General features: G+C 34.5%; 1 long non-coding RNA gene across 8 annotated transcripts in view; it reads left to right on the forward strand.

The window, feature by feature from the left end:
* LOC149076118 (uncharacterized) overlaps window positions 1-25,941 on the forward strand; it is a 205,548-nt gene that overhangs the window by 168,530 nt on the left and 11,077 nt on the right. For 3 of the 8 annotated variants that reach the window (XR_016194033.1, XR_016194034.1, XR_016194037.1), the window contains one exon: window positions 23,253-23,280. The exons of 4 other annotated variants lie outside the window; for them this stretch is intronic. This is a non-coding gene — a long non-coding RNA (uncharacterized LOC149076118). Of the gene's footprint in view, window positions 1-13,339; window positions 13,439-23,252; window positions 23,281-25,941 lie in introns of all 8 variants that reach the window. One more of the 8 variants, XR_016194031.1, reaches the window with a different exon arrangement.

The following is a 25,941-nucleotide window of genomic DNA, read 5'->3' on the forward strand; positions in this document are numbered from 1 at the left end:
CAAAAAAATTTAATCTATTAATCGACTGATTAATCGAATTTCAATCAAATAATTTTTGGTGACCATATAAAATTAATAGATGCTATAAAAAATATTTTATTAATTTCACTCACCTATTCGTTAGGTGTAAACAAATATAGGAATGATTAAGATATTAAGGCTATCCGCTTCAAGCAATTTAATATGCTAAACACACATATAATGGCCAAAACCTATAATTTCTTCACTTGGATCTTGTCCTTTTTTTTAATCGGTTAGTTTTGGTTATTATTTATTCAAGGATTTCGAAACTACTTTCGATTATATTTGCTTGTTTTCCTAGAAACTCCTCTCGAGTGGTAATTGTGAGACGATGAGCGGATGCTCGAAGAATACGAAAGCTCATGTTTATAGTGGAGACAATTAATCGTGATCTTGCCTTCTAAAACTCCCATCAAACTCACTTTGAAACTGAAATCACCAGTTTCCGTTGAATCGAATTTGTCGAAATATTAATTCAAATATTTTTAAATATGGTCACTTATCCATAATGTTCTGTATAGAACATTGTTTATAATCGGCTTTTTTTTTTTCAAAAATATCAAGCTAATTCACAAACTTTTAATAAAAATTTTAATCGAATTGATCGAGTTGATTAACTGAACTAAAATTTTTAATTGCGGTTAACAATTGATCGATTAATAGACCCGATTAATCGATTAATTGGACCAGCCTTAATCGAAAGCATGGCCCCACAAGGGTGGGCTGACAGGGCTCTATTTTCACGCTATAAATTCATCATAAAGGGACCTGTGAAAGTCTGATCTGGGGGCCCACAAAAGATCGCAGCCTAGGAGCTCTGCTCCAGGATGTGGGGAGGGGGGCATGATCATATGAGATAAATTTCATGGATGTTCAGCAAATGGTTCAATTGAATCCTAAGTTTGAACCATTCAAAAACTTTAGAAAGGAAAGAAGAGTCACTTGATACATATCCCACCCTGATTTGTTGATCAATTTCTACTAACAGACAACTGATGTAATGCAAATGAAAACTTGGTGTATCGTTTCCATGATATTACTTATTTCAGAAAAAATCTGTCCCTAGTAAAAAAATCCAGTTCAAAAAATGTAAAAAAGGTTTTTTCTCTTTGTTTCCCAAAAATCAAATTTTAAGATTAATTCTATTTTTAAAACTGACAATTCAATTTTGTTCAAAGCAATTTTTATAATGATATTAGAGCTTTGCTGCGAAAACACACGCGGCTTTTAAGAAGTTGCTCTAAGCTGTAAGTACGTATCTAGTAAATAAAACGAGCATGCCATGCGAGCGTAAAATGAAATACGTGTAACACATATTTGCAGGCTCAAATTTATTAATAATTTGAGTCTTGTGGCAATGTTCTATATTACTTTTGTCATTTTCTTCAAACCAGTCCTTGAATTCATTTGAAATAGAAGTCTTGTAAGCTTGGAAATCTTTTGGAAGCAATCTATTATGCATAGGCATACACACGTGTAGCTATTTTTCGAAGACTCATTTTTCATTAGAAAAAGTTCCCTTTCAAAATAAAATTCTTCATTTACTTGCATTCGGTATTATCGCTCACATCTCTCTATATTGAAAAATCAAGATGTTATTATACTGTACCTTATAGACATTGCATATTGTTGTTGAAAGTATAAGAAAAAAATCATTGACAGCACACACACGCACACAAATATCGGAAAAATATTCAAGTTAAGGATACCACACGGTAATGAAGTTAAGGATATATTCCAGAAATGTCAATGAATTTGAATGTACGGGAAAATCACATTTCTTGTGCATTACTTTAAAATATAAAGCATCCGGTACTTTGTCGTGCAGGCAAAAGTATATTTTCTTATGTGTTTTGTTTAAGGGGGGTTGTTGTACGATCTTGGCTTTCCGTGCTTTCCTAAGGGAAAAATCTTCTTCCTTTAAGGAACATTTAAAAATTTTCTATTCGCTTTAGGCACTCAATTTTTTTTTCTCAAATTATATGACACTTTTATATAATTTAACGAGAGCATTTAGGATTTTAATCGTCGGTTATTTTTCTCTTGAATTTTAACTTCAACATCATGCAGCTTTTTCAAAAGCCACTGAAATTCACTCTTACTTTGTGCCATGAAATTTCTTTAAATGTTTTTAATAAGAGATCCTCTCGTTAAAGTATGTACACACTAGTGTTGACAGACACACAAAGTTTCAAGACATTTAAACAAGTTGTGTTAGAAAAAATGTTCCTTATCTGCCAAAAAAACTCAGTTTTTAGAAAAGAGCATTTTAATGGAAAACATTAGCATATATAATGCCTGCTAGCAGTTTATAATAAAATGTGTCAAAAATATACTTTTAGTGCAGGTAGAATAAAAACCTGAACACAGATGAAAAAAATTGTATAGTATTCGAAAATTAAAAAATTCGAGAAAACGTGTTTTTTAGAACATTTACATGCACCACACACACACAACTCCCCGAACCCTTTAATTAGTAGGCATTGAAATATCCAGAGGAAAAAAAAAATTTAAGGGGGTTATATATTGAGCAAATAAGGTACCCTATATAAATGCAATTACATGACAAAAAAACTTATCATTGTGGAAACCACCACAAATAGCACTGGAATTCTAAAGAATATTCAACATTAAGGAAGAAAAAAAATTTTTTTTATAAATTTCACATATTTTTTTAATGAGAAGAAAATTCCTGTTCAAAATCAAATAAGGTTTTTGGGGGTTTTTTTCGATTTTTCGTTGTTTCAAAATGTACATCGTTATTGTAAGCATATTTTTGAAGCTATGACGGTTCTTTCTACTATATTAATTTTTTATTTGACATCATCCCAAAAAATATGAGATATTGGATGGATGGATATATTTTTAAATATTGTCAATATTAAAAAAATATGGGATGTTGCACTTTTCAGGGAACGCACAGCTGCATTTATATGATTTACATAGATTTGATTAGTTTAAGATCGTCATTTATTATTTGCCAACTTACTTTTCTATCATTGTTGAAGAATGCACAGCAATATGCCTCCTTCACACATGGTATTTCCCTCCAAAAATGCAAATGTCATGTGTACCTTTGAGCCTTTCTGCTAGTAATTTTAGAAACTTCATGAACAGCTTCACGGTAAAAATCGAATGTTTAGGAGTTGCTTATGAACATCAATGACGAAACGAGCTCAAAATATGCAATGCCTTTATTTGAAAAATTTAAGAGAACCAGAGCAACACGGCCAAATAGAGGGTTAATATAGTAGAAAGTACCGTCATAGCTTCAAAAATATGCTTATAATAACGATGTACATTTTGAAACAGAACGAAAATTCGAAATAACCCCACAAAAATCTCCATTTGATTGAACAGGAGTTTTCCTCTTATACAAAAATATATGAAATTTATAAAAAAATAATATTTTTTCTTTTACTTCCTTAATGTTGAACATTTTCTAGAATTCCAGTGCTATTTGTGGCGGTTCCACAATGATGATGGGTTTAACACGTGTTGAGGGAATTTATTTATATTTTTCAAAGTGTTGTCCAAAAAAAAAGTACATACACACAGATACCTTGATCTCTCTCATTTTTACTGCCACTTTGAAGCGAAAACTTGCGATCGCTTTGGGGAAATGGAAAGTGAAAGTATTTGTTTCAAATCGTGATATTGTAGCACGCTTCGGAACAGAAAAAACGTTCTTTTTCGAGGATGCGCAGGAGCATTGCTATGAATCCTATAGGGGAAAGATATATAAATAGATAAATAAATAAAAAGTTGTATTTTTTTTTCTTCTTTCCTTTAACATTTTTCAATCCCATCTCCTTCATCTGACCAAATTTCTAGGAAAGCATTCCCGGTGATTTCGCGATTATTTGATCGCGTCGGGTAAAAAGTCGTTTCCAAAGCACATTTCACCTGATAGCTCATCTCATTCCATCTCTCTCCAGAGATTCCAACACTTTTTTTTTTTTTTTTGAACCTTTATCACATTCACCCTCAAGTCACGCTTTTTATTTCATTCCACATGTTGTTGTTTTTTTATTTCTCAGAAGTTTATTCCCATTACTTGTTTTCTGTTTCTCTCGTGTGTATCGTTATTCCACAGCGAAAATGACTCTAATCGGAAGCGTTGAGTGTTGTTGTTGCTGCTGCCGCTGAAGAAAGAATGCAAGGCTATTATTACTTTTTTTTTTTTAAGAGATGACCAATTGCTTCCGTAAAAGTTCGTTTCCAAGATGGACGCTCGCATTTTTTCCTTCTCTGGATCTCCCTCCAAGGCGATTCGTTTCCGAAATAACTATAGAAGGTGGATGGATATACGTATAGAGCGTTCTTCACAAGAGGTAGCTGGAAGGGAGTTAGTTGCGTGTGGGTTACGATAGCATTCCTATACTGCAGTGGAACGTCGTTTATACGACGTTCAAGGGGCATGGTCATAACGTCGTATAAATGGGAAAGTCGCACAACTGAGACTTATTTAAAAAAACTGACCCACCTCTCAACAGACAAACAAAATATTATAAAATTCAATGTGTTTTATTACATCTTCAGTGTTCTGTTACAAAAAAAATCATTTCATATTTGAGGAAACATATTGAATTTTAAAATCGCATTTTTTTCAACTCTCATCTTTTTGTGGCAAATGATCTGCAACCAACAGCTTGGTCTCTGATTTTATTTCTCTTCTTTATATATATATATAATCGTTTTCAAAGGAATATTCAATTGTTTTGCAAAATCAACTTTCGTCATTAATTAAAAATTCTGGTCGGATTCTTCCAAAATTCCCGTTTATCTTTCACACACAGAGAAAGCGTTTTTCGTTTTCTAGTCATTACGAACAATGACATCACTGCCAGTAAGAAAAGCACCATAATAAAAAAAAAATCCCTGGAAATTATCAAACGAACTGATACACCAGACCAGCCTACTGTGTGTGCAACACATGTCCTTTATTCAGACCTGTACCGACTCTCCAAACAATTACAATTCCCACTGTTTGGATATAACACTGAAACAATGGGAGAAAAATTCTGAAAATACATATGGCCGTCTTTCAAACAATTAAAACCCATTTCTTTGGGTCTCGTCGCGTTTGCATTTTCTCAGAAACAAGCAGTAAACTAATCACTTGAATGTCCACTCAAAAATGCGTCATCAACCAAGTTAATGACTGCTTTCGTATATATCAGCAATCATCATAAAATTTATTTTAGGTTGATTTTCGATGGTAATATGGAAGAAGAACTGTTACAGTACCACGTTTTCACTGCCTCACTACAAAAATTGTTCGCATTTGATTAGCATAAATGACATTTTTTTACAGATTTGGAGTTCGAGTCAAAATGAAAACTTCGAATAAATGAATTATTTCAACATTTAAATGTATAGGAACTAGGGCTGGCGCGATCAATCGATAAATTGCTAATCACAGTTAAAAATTTCAGTTGAGTTTATCGACTCGATCAATCTGATTAAAATTCACATAAAACATTTGTAATTTAACTTGATTTCAAGGCAACATTTTATTTTCTGGATATTATGCTGAGGTAAACTCGGAAAAGTCATTATTAACTTGATTTGTTTAACGAAAACGATCTAAATTATGTACCAATTTATAAAATTTTGGATAAATAACCATATTTAAAATCATTCGAATTAATGTTAAGTCGATAATATGTTATGAAGATGCTGTGTGTGTGTGTTCACGACTTTGGGTAAATATATATTACAAAGTCAAATAAGTATCGTTGAAAAAACGGGACAAATTCATGGAGAAAAATCGGAACAAAAAAAACTACAGGAATGTCCCGTAACACGAGACACAAGTGGTTCATCAAATCGTTTCAGATATTTTACTGGTCCTTGTTTTCAAAAAGGTTTAAAAACACTGCTATATTTAGGAAACAGTTATTTTCCGGATATTATGCTGAGGTGAGCTCGGAAAGAAAAGTCATCACGTCTCCGCCGGGACTCGAACCCCGGCGGAGACGTGATGACTTTTCTTTCCGAGCTCACCTCAGCATAATATCCGGAAAATAACTGTTTCCTTGATATGTCTGGCTGAGAAAAAAGCCATCTATATAACTGCTATATTTGTTTACATCTAGTAAATAGATGCTTGAGAAATAAATTAAACATTCTTATAGCATCAGTTACTATCATATAATTACAAAAAGTATTCGACTAACCAGTTTAGAAATGTAATTGATTCCCAGACCTAATTAAATGTATAGAATCAATAAAGACCGAAGCCAAACGTCGTATAAATTTGAAAGTCGTATAACTGAGCGACGTATAAACGAGATTTTACTGTAGTAGGGTAATAGTGAAAGAAAAAAATGTGGCATCGGAAAAAGGGGGGGGGGGAAGTTCGTTTCTGTTATATATAAAATAAAAAAAAATTAAGGGTGGGTGGGAGGACCCTATTGAAACCCTCACTTAGAGAACCCCACCTATCTCAGGCATTAAATTGCAGCACCCCAACCAAACACCCACTGCTCTCTGGTTCCCCTGTTGCTATTGGCGACTCTCTACTGAGCAGTCTCTCCTCCATCTCACAGCTCAGTTTTTACGGGCTCACCCTTATAGTCAAGGTCACCCATCCCTCCTCTCATCTTGGGCATCCCGATATCCTTGCTCCCTCATCCGCCATCTAGGGCATCCGTGTTACCATAGCGACTGCGTCACGTGGTCAAGATCCTATTCCCTTTGCTGGACTTCCCTTCTAAGTTATTTTACTTCATTTATTTCATTTCTATTTTTTTACCATTGCTGTGTGTGGTGGTTTTCGCTCCTAAATTTTTATTTTATTTTATATTTTGTTTCACTTCTTTCTCTCTCTTTCTGCAACGGATTAGTTATCTCGACGAGCCATGAACGTTTCTATTTGATGCGCCATAGCCCGCAGGCCAAATATGGCCGTCGGAGTCATCTGATGTGGCCCGCAACCTCCTCAAGCCTAATTTTGCAATAATGAGCTAAGCGGCGCATTTCTCAGATACTCACGTGAAGCGCAGTGCAGTTCTACATAGCATGAGCATTCCGTGTCATATTCCCAGATCACTTAAATGACATGCGGTAGGCTACAGTTTCAGATCACTTGAGTGACCGCGGCATATTTACTGATTACTTGAATGACCTGCTGCGGCACAATGACAGATCACTCAAACGGCCCACGGCTCATTTACAGATCATTTAAGTGACCCGCTGCACATCTACAAGTCACTCAAGTGACTCGCGGTGCATTTACAGATTACTTAAGTGACCCGCGGCATATTCCAAGATCACTTGGGTAGATTGCGGCATTCTTACAGATCACTTGTGTGAATTGCGACACTTATACAGATCACTTAAGTAACCCGCGGTGCTATTTCAGATCACTTAATTAAGTGGCCCACGACACGTTTTCAAATCAATGAAGTGGTGGTCTTCCCTCTACTGAAGGTTGAGCACCTTTGTCCTAATGCAGGTGGGGATTCAAGACGATATGACGAAAGGGGCGAATAGTGTAAGTTCATTTTATCGTCCCGTATTTTACGGGGCAGACAAATTTTCTCGTATTATTGGGCTCTTCGAAAGGGCAGTCGTTCCCATCACCTCCCTCCCAGATCCGCACCTAAGCGAAGCCGAGGCACATATCTTCAGCTGCGAATGAAGCTGAGGCGGGTCTCTTCAGCTGAGGAAGAAGCTGAGGCAGATAAGTAGTAGTGAAATGTGCGTTTCTCCACGGCCAGAAATGCACATTTCGCTACTACTCAGATATCTTGAGATATATTAAGTGCGAATGAAGCTGAGGCAGATATCTTCAGCTGGGAATAGAGCGAAGGCGGACACTTTCAGCAGCGAATGGAGTAGAAGCAGACATCTTCAGCTGCGAATGAAGCCGAGGCAAGCGGATACAAGGCGACGTGTCGGAGAAGCAACTTAATGTGTAGGTGCCTGAGATCATCCCGTATTTTACGGGACAGAACGAATTTCCCATTTATCCGGCTCTTGGGAAAGGGCAATAGCCTGCATCGCCCGCCCTCCTCCTGGATCCGCGCTTGTCTTAATGGAAGAAGACGGAGAGACTAAGAGAGGCAAGAGAAATAAGAGTAATGGAACAGTGGGCGAAAAGAATAGGATAGAGAGGAAAGACTTACCGGTTCTTTTCTAGAGTTGCATAACGTGATAGTGTGTAAGTTGTGGTTTTTGGCATGTGTATGCACCGAAAGGATTCAAAAATAGACAGTTGTTGGAAGCTCGGAAAGATAGCGAGAGAGGGTTTGTGTGACACGCTCTAAATAGCGACGACCCCAAGGTCCTTTACCCATCCGATGTTGTGTGTGTGACCCTTTTTTTATTTTATTTTTTCTCCTAACCATTTCTACCTCCCGCAGAGTTTTTCCTTCATTCTCGGCCAGAAAGGGGTTTTTTCGTTACACGCGGAATGACTTACTTGTGTTTTTTTTTTCGTTCAATACATAAATGACAGTCAGTTTGGAAATGCTGTGTCAGCGAATTTCTTAACTACGTTTCACTAATCTGGTTTTCAAGCAAGCAAGCATACATTTCCCGTGATTGATTTGCGTACTATTCCTAAAATTAAACAGGATGTCTCGTGAAAGTGATAATTTAACCTGAAGGGGCGAGTGAGCAACACTTTGCTGAGTTCGTTCGCATTTGCTTGAGATTTTACAGATTAATACTGAAGTAGCAGAAAGTGTGCGTGCGTGTGTGATTCGATTTCACGGACTAAATTTTAAAGTAGGGGAATTTTTTTTTTTTTTTTTGCATTTTTTGCATTTTTTTCTTCGGAGATATATTTAGTGTGAAGAACTGGATTTTAAACGGCTGTCTGGGAAAATCGATATCACTGAGTTATGCCCAAATTTTTCATCAAACATTTCTGTGAATAAGACTGAGAATAGAATGGGATGTCTGTCCTGTTATGTTGAAAATGAGATACAATAAGTCTGATGTGATTGTATAATATTCTTTTAATATTCATAACGTCTGAAAATAGGCAGTAAATGAGTTCTTAATAAATTGGACAATACAGCCAAATTTTCAGGATATCTTAATGAGTTCATGGGAAAAAGATTTATGAAATAGTTCAATTTTTCATCAGGATATGATTAAGTGGCGCTATGGCGCTTTTTTATTGAATTTTCTTTTTTCCCATGATCCATATAGCATATAAGCTGGGGTTCTCAACCTATTTTTTTTAACTTGCGGAACCCTTTTCAGTATATAATTTTTATGGTGGAACCCTGTATGCCTCTTTTTTTCATGTATCTATCAAATTTACTGATTTATTTTATTTTCTTCGAGTCCCCGTTGAGCCGCTGGGAAATGCACATGGAGCCCTTTCAGCTCCGTGGTGCACCGGTTGAGAACCGCCGGCATATAGGATGTATACTGAAACTTCTCAGACCTATATAGCACCCGTTCTGGTGGACGAATTCCATTGAAACTTGGTATATACGCTATATGGACCAGGGAGAAAGAAAAATTCAATAAAAAAGCGTCACTTATTCACCTGGTGATCAAAAATTGAAGACTTTTTTATTGCATAAATCTTTCTCCCATGTTCTCATTAAGATATCCCGAAAATTTGGCTGTTATTCGGATGAGTAATTTTTTTAGAAGAACTACTCACACACACTAATAAAAGTACGGGAACTGTAATTATAATCGCCGTGTATTTCTACTTGCGTAATATTTGATGATGTTCCGATTTTAAAATTTATTTGAAAAAAAGACATCTTTCCAAGATCTCGGTATTTTAGAAAGTATAGCTCAAAAAACTGCTATTTACTACCGTTAGTTAAATAGTAATAAGAAAACAAAACATTATAACTATAAGAATTCAAAACAAGACATATATTTTTATACATTTGTCTTGTCCCTCAACGGTGGTTATTTGAATTTGTAATGTTTAACTTTAATGTTATATCATGATTTTTAATGATAAATAGTGAACAAACAGCGTTTTCAACTTATTATGGCGTTTGACTTATTATATGGTATAATATTATCGCTATAATTACAAATACATATTCGTCTTACATATTTGTCAGGTTTAATGTTTTTTGGTAAATTTTTCAGTGATTTTAACTACCATTGGGAATTTTGCCAACTTATGGCACCGTTTTTAATGGTAATTGGCTACGTCGAGAATTTTACCTCATTTAAGATCCTTCTACTTTACCGCACACCATCTCCGGTCATATATCGCCATACGGCAATTTCCAACCGGTGGAGCTGGATGGGAAATGAAGGCTCGATCCACCGGCGGTCGTCCCAGGTTCTGCAGGTAAAGAATTTGCTTATTACGTTCAATGCCCGGATTCGAACGCGTGGACCTTGATGGTGACCTTCTTAGTGGAAGATGAGCGTATTTAATATCCTAGTTCCCCTTATTTTTGGCAATGAAATATGGTCATATAGTCATTGAAAGGGGTTTTTTCCCGTCAAATACATTTTCGTTAGCTACGATTTGTATAACAGACTTTTATTTTCCCACCTTTCACCCCATTTTTTCAGTAATTAGCGAATTTGTCGTGAACTGCATTTTTTTGTGGCTACAATTAGTGATATCCCGTATTTATGATCGCAATTTTTCTTATTGTCCTTGATGACGTATGGTGAACCTATGAAAGCATAATTTTTATCTGAACCCATACGGATATTAGTAATATCAATTTACAACTGAATAATTTCTCATTCAGTTAGAATCGAATTATCAAAACAGCCTGCGGATCACCCATCGTTTCAGACCATAGATTGAGATTCAAAGGAGTACATACCGGCACTGTACATTTTAATAAATAGTTGTACAAAAACTCATGCTATCAAACCCTCTCTGTTTCCTTGTAAGATTTTGTTTTCTCCAGATGCTCAAACATGTAATTTTTCAGTTTCTTCTCACATATGGGAAACTAAGATCAATCGATATTATCTCAAGATCGAATTTAATCAGTGATCCAAGTTGTTACTGTCATCTGACCTCACAAGAATTTTTTTTTTCAACATGCGCAACAGTAGCCCACTCTCGTTGAAATTCCGAGTGTACACTCAAAGATTTTTTTTTCTCTCCTAACAATAAGATGAGGTAAAAGATGAGAAGAGGGCATTCCCTCGAAGTTCTTTTAATCAAGTATTTTGTCCTCGAGGGGGTGGGATTGTATGATTCGCATTGCCGAACCTCATCTATCGTCTCAATCAGTTGTTCTGGTAAGAAAATTAAAAAAAGAAAAGAGAAAGAAACTTTTTTTTCCCCATTTTCTTTTTCTCTGTTTTCTTTTCTTTTTCTTCACCGTGGGGATTAAAATTTATCGAACTGTGTTGTTTTGGAATCCAATAAGAATGAGGAAAAAAGTCTCTTCTCGCAAAGAAAACGGGGGAAAATTTTCTTTTGTCGTCTACATCATAAAAGACGTATTTTTGTACAATCTTTTCTTTCTGTAGATACTCTGAAAAAATCTATTAGAAATATTAGTTTTAAGATAGAAGTAAGATAATCAACTTTGAAATAATGAAAAATTGGATTGGAATAAAAAAAAAGATGCTTTCGAGAGAGCAAGCCTACGTATAATGTGAAGAATTTTATTAATAAAAAACTTTTTCTTTTATAATGCCATTTTCTTTTTAAAATATCAAAACTTCAAATGAATGAAAATACATTAAATATATATTATTTCATTATGGTAGTATAGTCAACGTAGGTTTTAAATTTTTCATTTTGTTTTGTTTTGTTTTGAAGATAAATGATGGTGGTTTGAAGTAGGTCTACTACTCACAATCCTTTGCTTTAGTTCGTAGGCTACTGTGACTAACTTAGGCCTATTATTGACACTAGGTGCTGAAGATTCCAACGTTTTTACTCACGCAAAACCCTTGATGACTTTTTAAACAGTTACGAGACTGTTCCATGACACCTCTGACAAACGTAAATAATTCCCCAGTTAAAGTATTTTTTTATGGCAATGAATCAAAATGACAAAACATTTGCAGGTTTTTTTTTTAAATTCTGAGGAACCCCAGGATTCCACACAGCATAAGTTGAAAATCTATGCTCCGAATTATAAGAGTTTCTATTCGTCAAAAGGCCCGAAATTACACGAAAGTCAAAAACTCATTCTAAATTTCATATCTGTGTTTTGAATTTAAAATTTCTAAATAAATCAATCTAACTTACGAAATTTATAGAGCTGAAATTACTTATTGAAATCTTGAAAGAACTTGAAGAACTTGTGCATCACTTTTTATGAACAGCTATAGCCATTCGCAAGGTCATTCATGAGCTATTCGAAGCTGAAAAATTCTTAGAATATTATACATGCATATTCAAGGAGTTTAATTTACTAATACTTGGAGAAATTTTCCGAATAAGTTGGTATTGGATGAATTGTCATTTATGCTTTAACTTTTTATCCAATATGACCGTATACGTACATTAATAAATATTAAATATCAGTTTGAAAATAACTATTTTTCTTTTAAAAAAGCACTTGGCTACTTTCCCCCCTCTTCTTTGAAGTTCAAGATTCTAAAACTAATTTATAAAGCAAAACTTTCATTAATATCAGCACTCACAATTTTAGGAGGGAAAAAAATCTATAGTTTTTATTTGTAATTTTTCATGTAGCCTACCTTAACTTTTTATAAATAAGCAACTGGGAAGTGTAGGTTGCATAAAGTTTCCGAACGAATAAAAAAAATCATAGAAATGCCATGGTTTGTATGTTGGTTTTCATTCAAAAACTTAAAAACACGCCAATATCCAAATGAAATTAACTTTTTTCGGATAAATAAAAATATGAATTGATTTTTTTAATTTTTTCCAGTTATTTCCTCTTTTAATCCTTTAGTTTAGAGATACCAACCATAAAATTCATGGCAAAAAAAAAATTCTGTATGTTTTCTTGCCCATGACCATAGAAACAACATTAAAATTAAAAACAAAATAATTAAATTTTATTCTTCCTTGAAAATAGGTGATTTAAGAAAAAGTTTAATTTATGGCATAAGCGGCTGAAATGAATGAAATTTTTGTTTTGTAAATTAAGTTTGGAATCTTACATGTTCAGGGGAAAAAAGTTCTTTCGTGTAAGAAAAATATTTTTTTTCCAATGAGTGCAAATACAAATACAACGCCACAACAGGCAAAATGCCCAACGAGGTGGCTGAAAAAAGATGCCCATAAAAATATGAATGTCATATATTTCAAAAATACAGCAACCCAATTAAAAATGCAATTAATAAATATTATAAACAATATATACACGTGATAAAAATTATACAATGCCCATAAAGAATACTTATGGTTATCTTATTCTAGGTATGGATAGCTTCTCGATTTACCCCAACATGTTTATCGTATTTCTTTTTCCGATTTAAAAACCGATGTCCTCAATTGGGAACGTTGGCCGTTGAAAGGGTAAGCACTGTGCGTTTAACTTACCACGAAGTTTCTTTGAAAATTTTATAACATTGCTGATTATAATCATTGAACATTATCCTGGAATAAAAGTCCAATCTTTCCAACGAGATCAAAAAAGTAATATATACAGTACATAGGCCTATATGTTGCTGACAAATACCGAAGTTGGCCACTTCGCCAGCCCAGTTGACCCAGCCAATTTCTGAAATTCGAGCTTTCGCCAGGCTTTGGACGGCCCCTATATGTCGATCCCTGTACATTCGTACATATGTATCATTAAGATATCGGTATTCAGATTTCTTTGATCGTTGGGGTTGCCATAGCTAATAATGCCATAACCATAATAATAATGGTTAGCTATGGCTAATTATAAATGGCCATAATTATCCTAAAAAACATACGCCAACGTCGCGATGACCCTGAATCATAGGGATTGATATAGGGATGTATAGAGATCGATATATATAGGTTCCGGCTAAAGCCCAGTGAAATCCCGAATTTCAGACATTGGTCGGGGGGTCAACTGGGCTGGCCACCTTGCGAAAGTGGCAAACTTCGGACTATATATATGCATATTGCTCATAAAAATTCACAAGAAACCCAGAAACCGTTAAAGTCAAAACGTGAAAAAAAAACTTGTTAGATAGGCCGTGATTTGAAATTAGCCGTAAAAGCTAAAAATTAACTCTAAAAGCTATAACAGCCGTATTTTGATTACAGGAAATTACGGTAGTATGAGTCCATGAAATTTTACGCAGGTAAACTTTTATTATGAATAATATCGGTTGATATCTCAAGACTAAAATATCAGATAAAGAATTAGAAGAGGAAAAAAAAGGAAATCAATCGAGTCTAAATACGGCCTTAAAAAATTACCTTACAGTTGCCACTGAACATCTTCACGCGAAGCATATTCTTTCAATTCAAGCATTCCTTCAATCTTCGCAATTCACATGCAATCAAATACAGTCAAACAAACACAAGGAAAGGGTTATTTATATAGGGAATGATTATTGTGATTTTTTCGACAAGTGGCGACATTTTCGTCAAGAACTGGCGATGCCCACTATATTTATAATCCTGATTTTCAGTGTTTTTCACAATGAATTATGGTCACCCTAATCATAATTAAGCAACAGCTTCCTGCATAACATTTGGGTGCACCTTGATATTTTCCATCAAAAGAGGTATTGAAAAGGTGAACTTCGATAATAATGAAATAATTTCGCGGAGTCTTCAATGCTGTTATAGCCGAGTTTGACTCCATTTGTATTTTATTCATTCGCACGATCCGATTTGGTCTTTGTCTGAACAGATCTTTTTTTTATTTTAAGAAGACCAAGGGTTCTCAGAACTCCTTGTCTGTGATTGTGTTAGGCAAGATGAATGGAAAACAAAGCGAAAGTTCATGGTCTATTTCATGGACGCGTACTCACAGTACATATCATATGAACACACGTGGTGAAGTCTCGTATCCAGAGCACGGGAAACGTAATTTTTTGACGAGTCAGTATCCAGGTCTCGTCAAAAATCTGCCGCGGGTTCAATTCTTTACCGTCGACATTTCCGCTCAACGAACAATAGACGAGAAGTTTTCATCCAATTTTTTTTTTTATTCCTATAGTTTAACAGAAGAGGGAGGGTTTGGATATAACATCGGAAAAGTATAGAAAAAAAAACCCGAAAAAATTTCACTTCTGCTGATCGATAGGTTAGATTGCATCCTCCCCCCTCCCCCATCCTTCCATCCTCGAAATATATAACACTTTTTCCTCGTACATTTCATTAAAAAAAAATGTAGTTTTTTAGCAGTGTATGTAATGTGTGTCCCAGTGACGTCATACCACTGCTGAACCGGAAGCCTGAATCCTAACACGCGTCTGACCTAGATCCGACCGAGTTTCAGCAGCTGGCCTTCTTCCGGCGGCCCGCGACGACTTTGCAGTGAAAGTATAGGAAGTACATAGTACTGTAGTACAGCACAGTAGTAGTGTGGTAGGCCTTCTCTCCCCTCCTCCTCCCAATCCAGAACCTATTTTTTTCTTTTTCAAAAGGTAGGGTTTTTATATAGGAAGGGGTGGAAACTTTACCAAGGGGAGACCCTTTCCATTTTTTTTTTCCTACAGGATTCGAAAGTTCACCCTCCTATTCGCGTCCACACTTTGCAGCTGGATGAACAAAAGAATCCTTCCCATCCGTTTGAATCTCTAACTCCCTCCACCAACCATGTTGTTCGTTGTACGTATGTCTGAAAGGTGTGGGGTTTGAATCCCGTAAGGAATCACTTTTTCTTCTCACACGTCGTTTTTTTTTATTTGGCGATGTCTTAAATTCTTGTATTCTCGCTTTTTCCTCTCACTCTCTCCCTTCAAGGTAGATAACCCTTCTTACTTCCTGGGGTGAATGGCCTTCTTCAAGAAGGAAGAAGTACAGAAGAATAAGAAAAAGCGGAAGCTTAAGAATCTTAGGAGCCCAGTTGGAAATAAAATGTATATGAATGAAAAAAAAAATGAAATAGCTTGTGTTATCCGGAAGTTTTTTTTTTTTGTGCTATCTCCTTTTTTTTGGCAGGTCTTTTCCTATAAATTAAACGGTAGTGTTGGTGACGAAGTTTTCGTTGGTAGGGTTTTTTTTTTTAAGAAGGTGTTTTCCCTTACATGGGGAGATTGACAATCACCAATTTTTCTCTTTAAGGAAGAGTTTTTTTTTTCTTGGATTCAAAGATCAATGACACTTCTTAGAAACGTCAAGAAACTTCCTTCGCCCACTAAATTTTTATTTTTTTTTTAAGGGAAGGGAAAAAAACATCCAGTGACCTCCGCGCATTAGAGTTTGGAATTTATCCTGTGAGAATTTAGTGATTCTCTTGGGATGTTGGAGAGAAAAGGAATTGGAGGAAAGAAGTATAGAGAGAGAGAGAGAGAGAGAGAGAGAAAATGAGAATTTAGCGATTTTTGAGTCGATTGCATGTATAGCAAGGGTGCTCAATATTTTGGAGAGTGTGGGCAAATTCAATGGTTTGAAAATGAGCCGTAGGCTACATGAGTGGTCTACAAATGTGCCGCGTGCCGTTTGAATGCTCTAAAACTGTGCCGCTGGTCACTCAAGGTTTCTGTGCCACGGGGTTATCGTGTGCCTAAGTTATACGAAAACGTGCCACAAATTGCTTGAGTGATCTTGATTTGTGCCATAGGTCGCTCAAGTGATCTGAAAATGTGCCACGGGCCTCTTGAGTGCTCCGATACTGTGTCGCAGGTTACTCATGATGTCTGCAAATACACCGCGGATCACTTAAGTTGTCTGTGAACATGCCGCTTGAATGATCTCGAAATGCGCCGCTCATTTTTACAAAATTAAGTTTGAGGTCCTGGGCCACATCAGATGACTCCGAGGGTTAAATTCGGAGATTTATACAACCACAACAAAGTGAAGGGATTGGAAATAAAATTCAAGGCAACAACTATTCAACTTGTGAATAGTTGTTGAATAGACTTTAAGATTTTATCAGTTTACAGATAACGGAGTGCCCGAGTGGCGTGGTGGTAAGATACTCGTGTACCACCGTGAAGATTGCTGTCCCGGCTTCGAACTCAAGGGAGCATATAGATAAGATATTTTGAAATATAGCGATATGGCCGGAGTTGGTGTTTGGTGAGATAGTAGTTTATAGATAGCGTATAAAACTGTATATTTTACTCTTAATTTTCCATCGTAGTTAATCGAAAAATCACTCTAAGTAAATTGTTGTGTGCTGATGTTGTGTGCTATTGTTTCAATTAAAAGTATGCTAACAGAGCATCCATTTACATTCGTATTAAAAAAAGAAAATCAGTACGTTTCTAAGGACCACCATTATAAATGGCCACCATTATGAAAAGCAGGTTTTTCTCTAAGGAATGAACGGTAGCTGTCTTAGAGAGGTTTCACTGTATAGAGAAAAATTTCAAAAAAGAGAAAAAAAATATGGTCCTAATACAGGAATCTGGCTTTACAGTAATGTTTCAATTTATTTGTTTACTGAACATGTTAATAAACGTATGATGTTTTCATGAAAACTCTACATGATTATCTTTAAATTCATAAAGAAGTTATTAGTTCATTAGTTTTCAGACAAGAAGTTATAAGAAGATGAATGATCTGTTTTAATTCATGATGATACGGGTTTTCATTTAGCTAGTTCCAAATAATAAAAATTTTTGAGATTGTTTTTTAGAAGTGTAACAAAATTAACGTCATATTTTCTAGAAACTGTTTCGGAGGAAAGTCTGTTTACTTTTTGTAGCAACAGATAAATTTCTTTTGAGAATAGTAAAAGCTCGTGGATATATTAAAGTCTTTTACCTTCCTCATTAGTTGCTGATCGACTGAATCAAAATTTCACACGGTATTAATGGTATATGACCATATAACGTTTTTGATATATTTTTCCTTTTTAATTTTTTTACGAAAGTCAAGTTTTTTAATATGCATAATTTTTCTTTCGACTTCAGTGGTTCATAAAAATTAAAATTCTTGAATATAGATCAAGTCATTGATCATACCATAGGCCCATATAATTTTTTTGTGTGTCTATAACATTTCTATTTCAAATAGATAAAATAATGCAAGTTTTTCTAATAAATAGCAATAGTTAAAAAACACCATTGATCTTAATGTATTTCCTCATACTTTTGGTTTGAAATAACGCTTAAAAAAATCATGAAAAAGTAAAAAACAGTTCGTGTTGATTCTCATTAAAAAAAATGGTCGTATATCCAAAATACAAAATCTAAAGCCACAGCAACAAATCACACCTACCAAGGTGGCTGGGGCAAAAAAAGAAAGAGATAAGAAAATATAAATATATAACTATATACTGTTGACGCTCGTTATAACGACCCCACGCTATAGCGACCATTCCATTGCAACGACCGATAGGATAAGTCCTAAATGTTTTCACAAACCGACTATCCTATATGTTCTACTGTCGATATAACGACTCTCCCAATATAACATCCGTTTTCGACGGGATGGTGTCGTTATATCGAGCGTCGACTGTATATAAAAAAGAAATAATATTGGAAAAAAGCCTATGAAAATATTGTTGTTATAAATACAGCAGCCCAAAGATAAAAGTTAAAATTTTCTCGAAACAGATGTTAATTATCGGGTGCCATTTTTTGATCAATACTTTGAAATTTCCCAGGCATATACTGTACGACTATTTATATATATATATATATACAGTGAAACCTCTCTCTATATATAGAACGATGTTCTACGGACCAAGAAAAAAAAAAATCGTTGTAGAGGGATTATCACATTATATCGAGAGGTAACATCACGGGGCATCAAATTTATGCAGTTATTAGCACCTCTTCTAAACAGGGAAGTAGCAACTGGATGCTTGGTCAGCTGGGGCAAGCACGGATTTTGGCGCCTTTTAAAGGAGAGGTTAAAATTGTGAAATTTGCGCCCCTTCTGGTTCTGCATCCGGGGCACCAAACCCGCGTGTCCTACAAGTTGCGGCCTTGCTTCTAAATTGGCATGTTAGTACCATAAAAGAATAAGGTTTCTAGTATTTATCCGCAACAAAAAAAAATTTATTTGATTAGTTCATAAAACAAATTCAATTGAATGCCGTGCTCCTGTGTAAAGTGGTTTATCGCGATACACTTTGGTGTATCACACAAAAAAGTAGGGACACCGAGAAAGCTTCATCGACATTTGATAATCAGGTGGTACCAAATACCGATATTATTACAGTAGATGTTCCCGGAAAAACTAAAATGCGTAATGAGTTTAGTTTTATTTTTTACTAGTCTTTAGTTTTTATAATAGCATTTTTCATTGGGTTGCTGTATTTTAGAAATATATGACATCCATATTTGTTATGAGCATCTTTTTCTCATCACCTCGTTGGACATTTTGCCCGTTGGGGCCTTGTATTTGTATTCAAAAATACATTGAAATATATTTCAAGTGAAGTTATCATTGTAGCGGTTTGAAAATCTTGTCTGAGAATATCGTTGTAAAAGGGTATATCATTGTATCGAGATTAGTTTTACATTAGATTATAGACCAGTGGTTCTCAACCTTTGGAAGCCCGTGGCCCGGTAAATCTATTTTGCGTAAGCGAAAGGCCACGTCGTACACACAACTAATGAGAAATTAATGGGAAAATGAAACTACGAATCACTGATGGCCCGGTGTGACTAGTGTTAGGATTCAACGACGATTAGATGATTTCAAGCAAGATTTGAAAAACAAATATCGTTGTAGAGGGATTTATCGTTCTATCGAGCATCGTCGTAACGAGGTTTCGCTGTATTTAATGATTGTTTGTCAGGAAATTTTTATAAATCATGGGTAAAAATTTCAGCTTTGCAATGGCTGTTCTGGTCATAAGTCTCCTTTAATACGAAACGGTAAAAGAAGGTTTTATGCTGAATGTTTCATTTAAATTTCTTTTTTAATGACGAATTCAATTATAGTAGAAACATTCCTCTCACTCTTATTCGCTCACCACATACACATGAAATCGTCCATTTTTTTTTCTCCCGGAGGAAAGCACCTTTCTTTGTACATGGCGGTGGGAAAAAAGAATTCCCCTGGTAGAATGTCCGAGAGGAAAAAGAGAGAGAGAGAGAGTAGGAGGATAAGTGACGTCACCGTGACGTGTTCTCTCTCAGCATCCGTTGTCATGGTAACTGATCCTAGGTTGATAATCTCCGCCCAATGAGAGGGGGTGGAGTTCTTCACGGGGCGTCACCCAACAACTTGGACGGGGATGCATGGCAAATAAATATCACCGACCAAATTAGAAAGTAGAATATAATGGTGGAAACACAAACACAACACATATGAGAAGCCCTTTAGTTATTTTTGTGCTCATCTTTCTTCAAAAAGAACAAAATCTGTGATTAAAACCTAATTTATGCTAAATTAAAAAAGTTATTTCATTTTGATATTTCGAAATAAAATATATCGAGTGTAGATGAGTATTTGTGCTCTGCTATGGATAAAATTCAACGAAATACATCTCACCGCTATATTTAAATATAATTTGTGAAAGCTTATAATAAAATAACGGCATAAATACATCAACGCAATTTCACGAACTAAAGGAATTTATGAAAGTTTGTGCATATGCCTCACTGTACTGCTTAATTATACTTCTCAATGTGTTGTTATTTATATATTTATAACTTAGTATGATGCAAAAAAGACAAGTAAGGAAGTACAAATTTCTTTCCGCACTGAAAAACTTCCCCGAAATATCTTTTCATACGCTGTTCGTCGTGGAAGAACTAATTACGAATCCATCTAGTGTATATTTATTATTTTTTTTAATTTATGTGAAAAATTATTTTCACGTCCTGTTTAGGGAACTAATAGAAGATTTGAGAAGTAATTAACTCTTGGGAAGGGTTGTCTAATTTAGATCGGTGCGTAAATTCAACCACTATAGTAACTTGAACTGGAATTTGACTTCCCCAAAAATAGGTAAATCAGGCTAAATAGCGTAAACTTGTGTGACGGTATCATTTTCCTGCTGAACGATCATATAACACTCTCGATTCCTTCGCCAACGATTGCCGGACGATTAATAGATTATGAACAAGAGCTAATTATATATCTAATCATATCATAGTGTTAACTAAAAGAGAGAGAGAAAGACTGTCACTTCGTTTCCACACATCCAACTCTGTGGATACTTCGATATCTCCATAAGGAGATATGAAATGAATGTGTCTGATCTATCAGGTTCAATTCATGAGAAATGTTCTTTTCATGAGAAAAGTTCCAACCGTGGTTGCAGTTATAATAAAGAAGTGTTTTCATTTAGACATCGTTAGTTAAATATTAAAAAAGATCTACAGGCCTTGGGCTGTTTTATATTCAGCAAAATATTTTTTTTTCTCATATATTCGAAAAGCACAGTTTATGTTGTATGTACTTCATTGATCATTGATCACATTTTTGTCGCACCACGGTCATTTTCTGCACACGAGGGCTAATTAGACCGGAACCTACAATTTGTTGCCGATTCCGAACAGCAGGCTTGTTTTTTATACTCATCGAGAGGTTGGTGCTCTAACCCCTTTATGTGGGAAGCCTGGTCCATCCCGGAAAATCAGTTTCCTTAATTGTACCTATGACATAATTTTCACGTTTCAAATCTTTCATTGTTCTAAATTGTATAAAAAAGAAATTATATTGGAGGAGTATAAATAGTTAAATTTTTTCCTACTAAATTCTTTCATTTTTTTATATTGAAAATATTGCACGTCTAGATTCTTATGTATTGAAAAAGTTCGAGAATTCAAAAATTCTTTCCTATATCACAGTGTGAAGGGATGGAGGATGATTATACATATATATATATAGGAATGATTCATTTATTCTCTCGACAGTATGAAAAGGCTTGTATTTGTTTTTCATTGGAACTCTACAGCCTAAAACAAAGAACATATTCGTCATTCATTATTCCTAGCCTTGTAAGATAATTACATAACTACACGAATAGCCATTAATGCAGTTACACACACACACACACACACATTGCCTTGAAATAACTAAAATGTAATTGTTAGACGTTAGAAATGCTTGAATGCAGAGCAAAACCGTCATTTGCTCATACCCAAGGCTTCATTCATTGTCATCATCGTGTTACGGTATTTAATCATATTCGACGTTTCAGTTATTTAATGTATTAAAAAGAGCGTCAACAAAAGACCGTGAAGCTAAATTATTAAATTCAGTTATGGTTATAACTGTAACTAAGTTAACATAAATATATTAGAGAATTCCTGTAATCATTTTATAAACCACTACATGAAAAATATGATTTTTTCCAGGTTATTCTAAAACCGGTGGTTACTATCATAAAAGTAAAACAAAAAAATGGTTGCGCTTAGTTTAACATTGATAATAATTATCATCACCATAATTTGGGATAAAAGGGTTAGAGGCTATTTCTGAGAAGGGGGGAAAAATCTTCTGGGGGAGGGGTTAAAATACTATTATTAATTCGGTATAGCAATTTGGCTTAGATCCAATCGACGCTTCGTCCTCTATTAGTGAAATTGTTTGCGCGCTTCTGCCCCTTCCATTAATGAAATATTCACTAATAGTTTGGCGTCGAGTTGTCTTTGTTCCTCCCACCACATCAGGTCTGTTTGCTCTAATTGTATTTGTATGTCGGGAAAAACGCTTCTTTCTGTCTTCAGTGTTTCGCATTTTCCCCGGAAACCATTTGCCCAAAAAGCATCATTAATATTCAATCGTCTTTTATACGCAGGAGAACAAAAGAATCTACGAAAGTCTCCAAGTGAAACGCACAGAATTATCTATTGACTTATTCTGGAAACAAAATTTTCGGCTATTAAGTGATTTATATATCGCAAATGAATATGTGTGTGTGTGTGTACAATATTACTTATTTATGTATTTCTATCTACAGAAAAAGTTCCAACCTACGTGTGAATTACATTATATTCATTTAAAAGGAAGGATGGTATTTCAAGCTGTTTAAAAAAAAAAAAGGAACCATAAATAGTAAAATGAGTAGAGATTTAGAGAATTTATCGTGTTAAAGAGTGAAAAAGACAATTTTTGAGATATTATTTATTTCCAAATGGAATTCTCTTATGGAGAATATGAATTGCTGAAATGGGGAAAATCGATGTTTCATGAAGAAAGTTGCAAACTTTTCTCCAAATTAATATATACTGTTTCCCAATTAATATAATAACGCTCGTAGACCCTGCATGCACAAATGTGTGAGTTGTGCTTTGTCTCACTAATTATTTTTTTCTTTCTTTCTCAGGAAGTTAAACCCTGGCTTAAAGAATTGTGTAAGTTTTGAGTTAGAAATATTGTGATATTAACTTTTGGGGCTTTCATCAGAGGGAAGCACTTGAAGTTAAACTATCAGGGGTTTTTTAAGGTGTCTTCCAGGAGAATGTGCCTTCGGGAAAAGTGTAATTTATTACATAAAATTTAGCAATAAAATTCTGGAAAAAATTGCATGTGAAGATGAATATACCCTTCATTTTCTCTGAAAAAATTTGAACGATGTGAATTATTTCTTCACAAAAAATAGTAAATAGGAAATTGAAAATTAAAAAACAAATAATGAAAAAATAAAGAGTTGATATGACATTTATAGTTTTTCATGTATTTTTTGAGAATCAAAAATTCAAAACATCTTGAAAATTCCAAAAAATGAATTCTCGGGTCTGAAAGGGATAATCTTAATGCGGGCAGGCAATGAGATTTCATGTTCGCTCGCTTGTTTATAGCTTGTTAAACGTTAGTGTTTGGTATTTGGCAATGCCGTTCAGTTTATCATTGCCGTTAATATATAATATACTGTATAATACATTGCCAAAATATATATCATTGCCGTATATTTCCGTTTGAAGTATATACTTCTAAACAGATTTTATATGTAGGCCTACTAGCAGAAATGCCCTTCAAAGAAAAATTTCTGCGGTGGGGAATGGGAGAAATAAGTTTCATGACTGTTTCAGAACAAAAATACTTATGGGAATATTTATCTTTAAATACCCTGAATTTTTTAATTCTATCACATTTTCTAGTATTTAAGAGAATCTCTAGTAACTGCACTTTCCCAAGAATTTTGGTGGAATTATATGCATTAAGAAACATGATTTTGAACATGGCGGATGAGTAAAATGAGTTTCATGGCAAATGGTTTTAGCCGAAAAAGATTATAAATTTATATTCTTGATACAAATTTTATCTTGTCAACTCTCCACTTCATAAGCCCCTTTCAATTAAACTAATCATGAATTGCATTATTTTTTTATACTTGTAATACAGGAAGCAAAATTTGTATAGAACTTATATTTTTATATAATTTGAATTCTTGCTGCATTATTGAAATTAGGGAATTCTCTGGTAATAATTTTATGAACCGGAGAATTATGATGAGAATTATCATGATATGATAATGAATGAATAAATGTTTTTAATATAATTTATGTTTTAATGAAATTAATACTCCCCCCCCCCCCCGGAAATTATTCAAACAGAATTTTTACTATCGTAAAAAGGGGATTATGCCTAATTTAACATACTTGTAGATAATAGTTCACGGAAAGAGACTTTTTCCAGATATTATTCTGACGTGAACTCGGAAAGAAAAGTCATCTGGTCTCCACAGGGACTCTAGTCGAGATCTTACAGTCGGAGCAAGTACTCTAGCATTTCGATTCCCAATTGAGACCACAGATGACTTTTCTTTCCGAATTAACGTCGGCAAAATATCCAGAAAAAGTCGACTTCATTGATAATAGTTATTAACCATAATAATAATTTGTGACAAAAAGATCTGTTGTTTTCTGAAGGAAAGAAATCTTCGAAGATAACAAATTTCAAGATAATACAGCGATCTCTCACTTATACGTTTTCCTCATTTATAAGACGATTTTCTGCACTCCCGGTCAAAGATAAAGCATAATAACGCGATTCACTTGTACGCCTATCTCACTTATAAATCTTTTTTACCTTTACACCAACGCATAAGTGAGAGATCGCTATATCATTATTCATGCGGTATCACAATTTAGCCAATTTCATTTTTCTATGTAATTCAATGAATAAATCATGAATAACGAAACATTTTTTTTATATTTCTTACGTCAATGCACGAGTAAGATTTTGATGATATGAAAATTATTAATAATTTGGAAAATTTAAACAAATTTTATTGGGATTTCCTAGAATTTTTTTGTATCAAATTTCAATATATTAACGATTACTATTGCTAATTGATTTACGATTAAAATTGGCTATATTGAATTGGAAACCCTTTGTCTAATTTATTTTAGACCTTGAAATTGCAATTCTATTGAAGTAATTTTTTTTTATTCTTGATACGTGTGAAAACTTCCGAGTGATTTGACTACAGATATATATATATAATGTACTGTATAATGCATTATATATCTTCTATGAACTATACAATTTTCACTTTCCTCACGTAGTTAAGTTTCCAAAAATAGGTAAACCTGTGAGAGGATCCCTTCCTTTCCCTTGTCACAGGTCAGATTTCCTTTCGGTTCCCGTTATGCGGTCTTAATTCTTTCATGGACGGCAGCTTCCTGGTATGATATAATACAGCAAAAGAAAAATAATTCTTTAACAATCCGTATATAGTTATCCCTTCTTCCTATTTCCTTTCAACGCCATATTATACTTTATTATTCCTTGTTCCAGCCCCCTTCCCCTCCGAGATGTGAATGAACGGTGACGGGAAAAATAAGAAATGTGCATATACGTAAGAAAAAAAAATGTTTCTCCCCCTTGTCATTTGCTTTCTTGCAATAGAAGATGAGGTGAGAAAAAGTATATCTTACAGGGTGACGAACTCGACAATTTCTTTTATTCATATTTTTTGATTTCCTATTTCCTCAAAAAAACAGAGAGAAAGTTCTTCAAAATGTGAAATATTATAACAAAAACATTATTAGCATATTACTTTTATTTCT

Source organism: Pholcus phalangioides, unplaced genomic scaffold, assembly GCF_987345545.1.
Source record: "Pholcus phalangioides strain wild (caught in Gottingen) unplaced genomic scaffold, Ppha-v1.0 ptg000015l_1, whole genome shotgun sequence".
NCBI classification, from domain to species: domain Eukaryota; kingdom Metazoa; phylum Arthropoda; class Arachnida; order Araneae; family Pholcidae; genus Pholcus; species Pholcus phalangioides.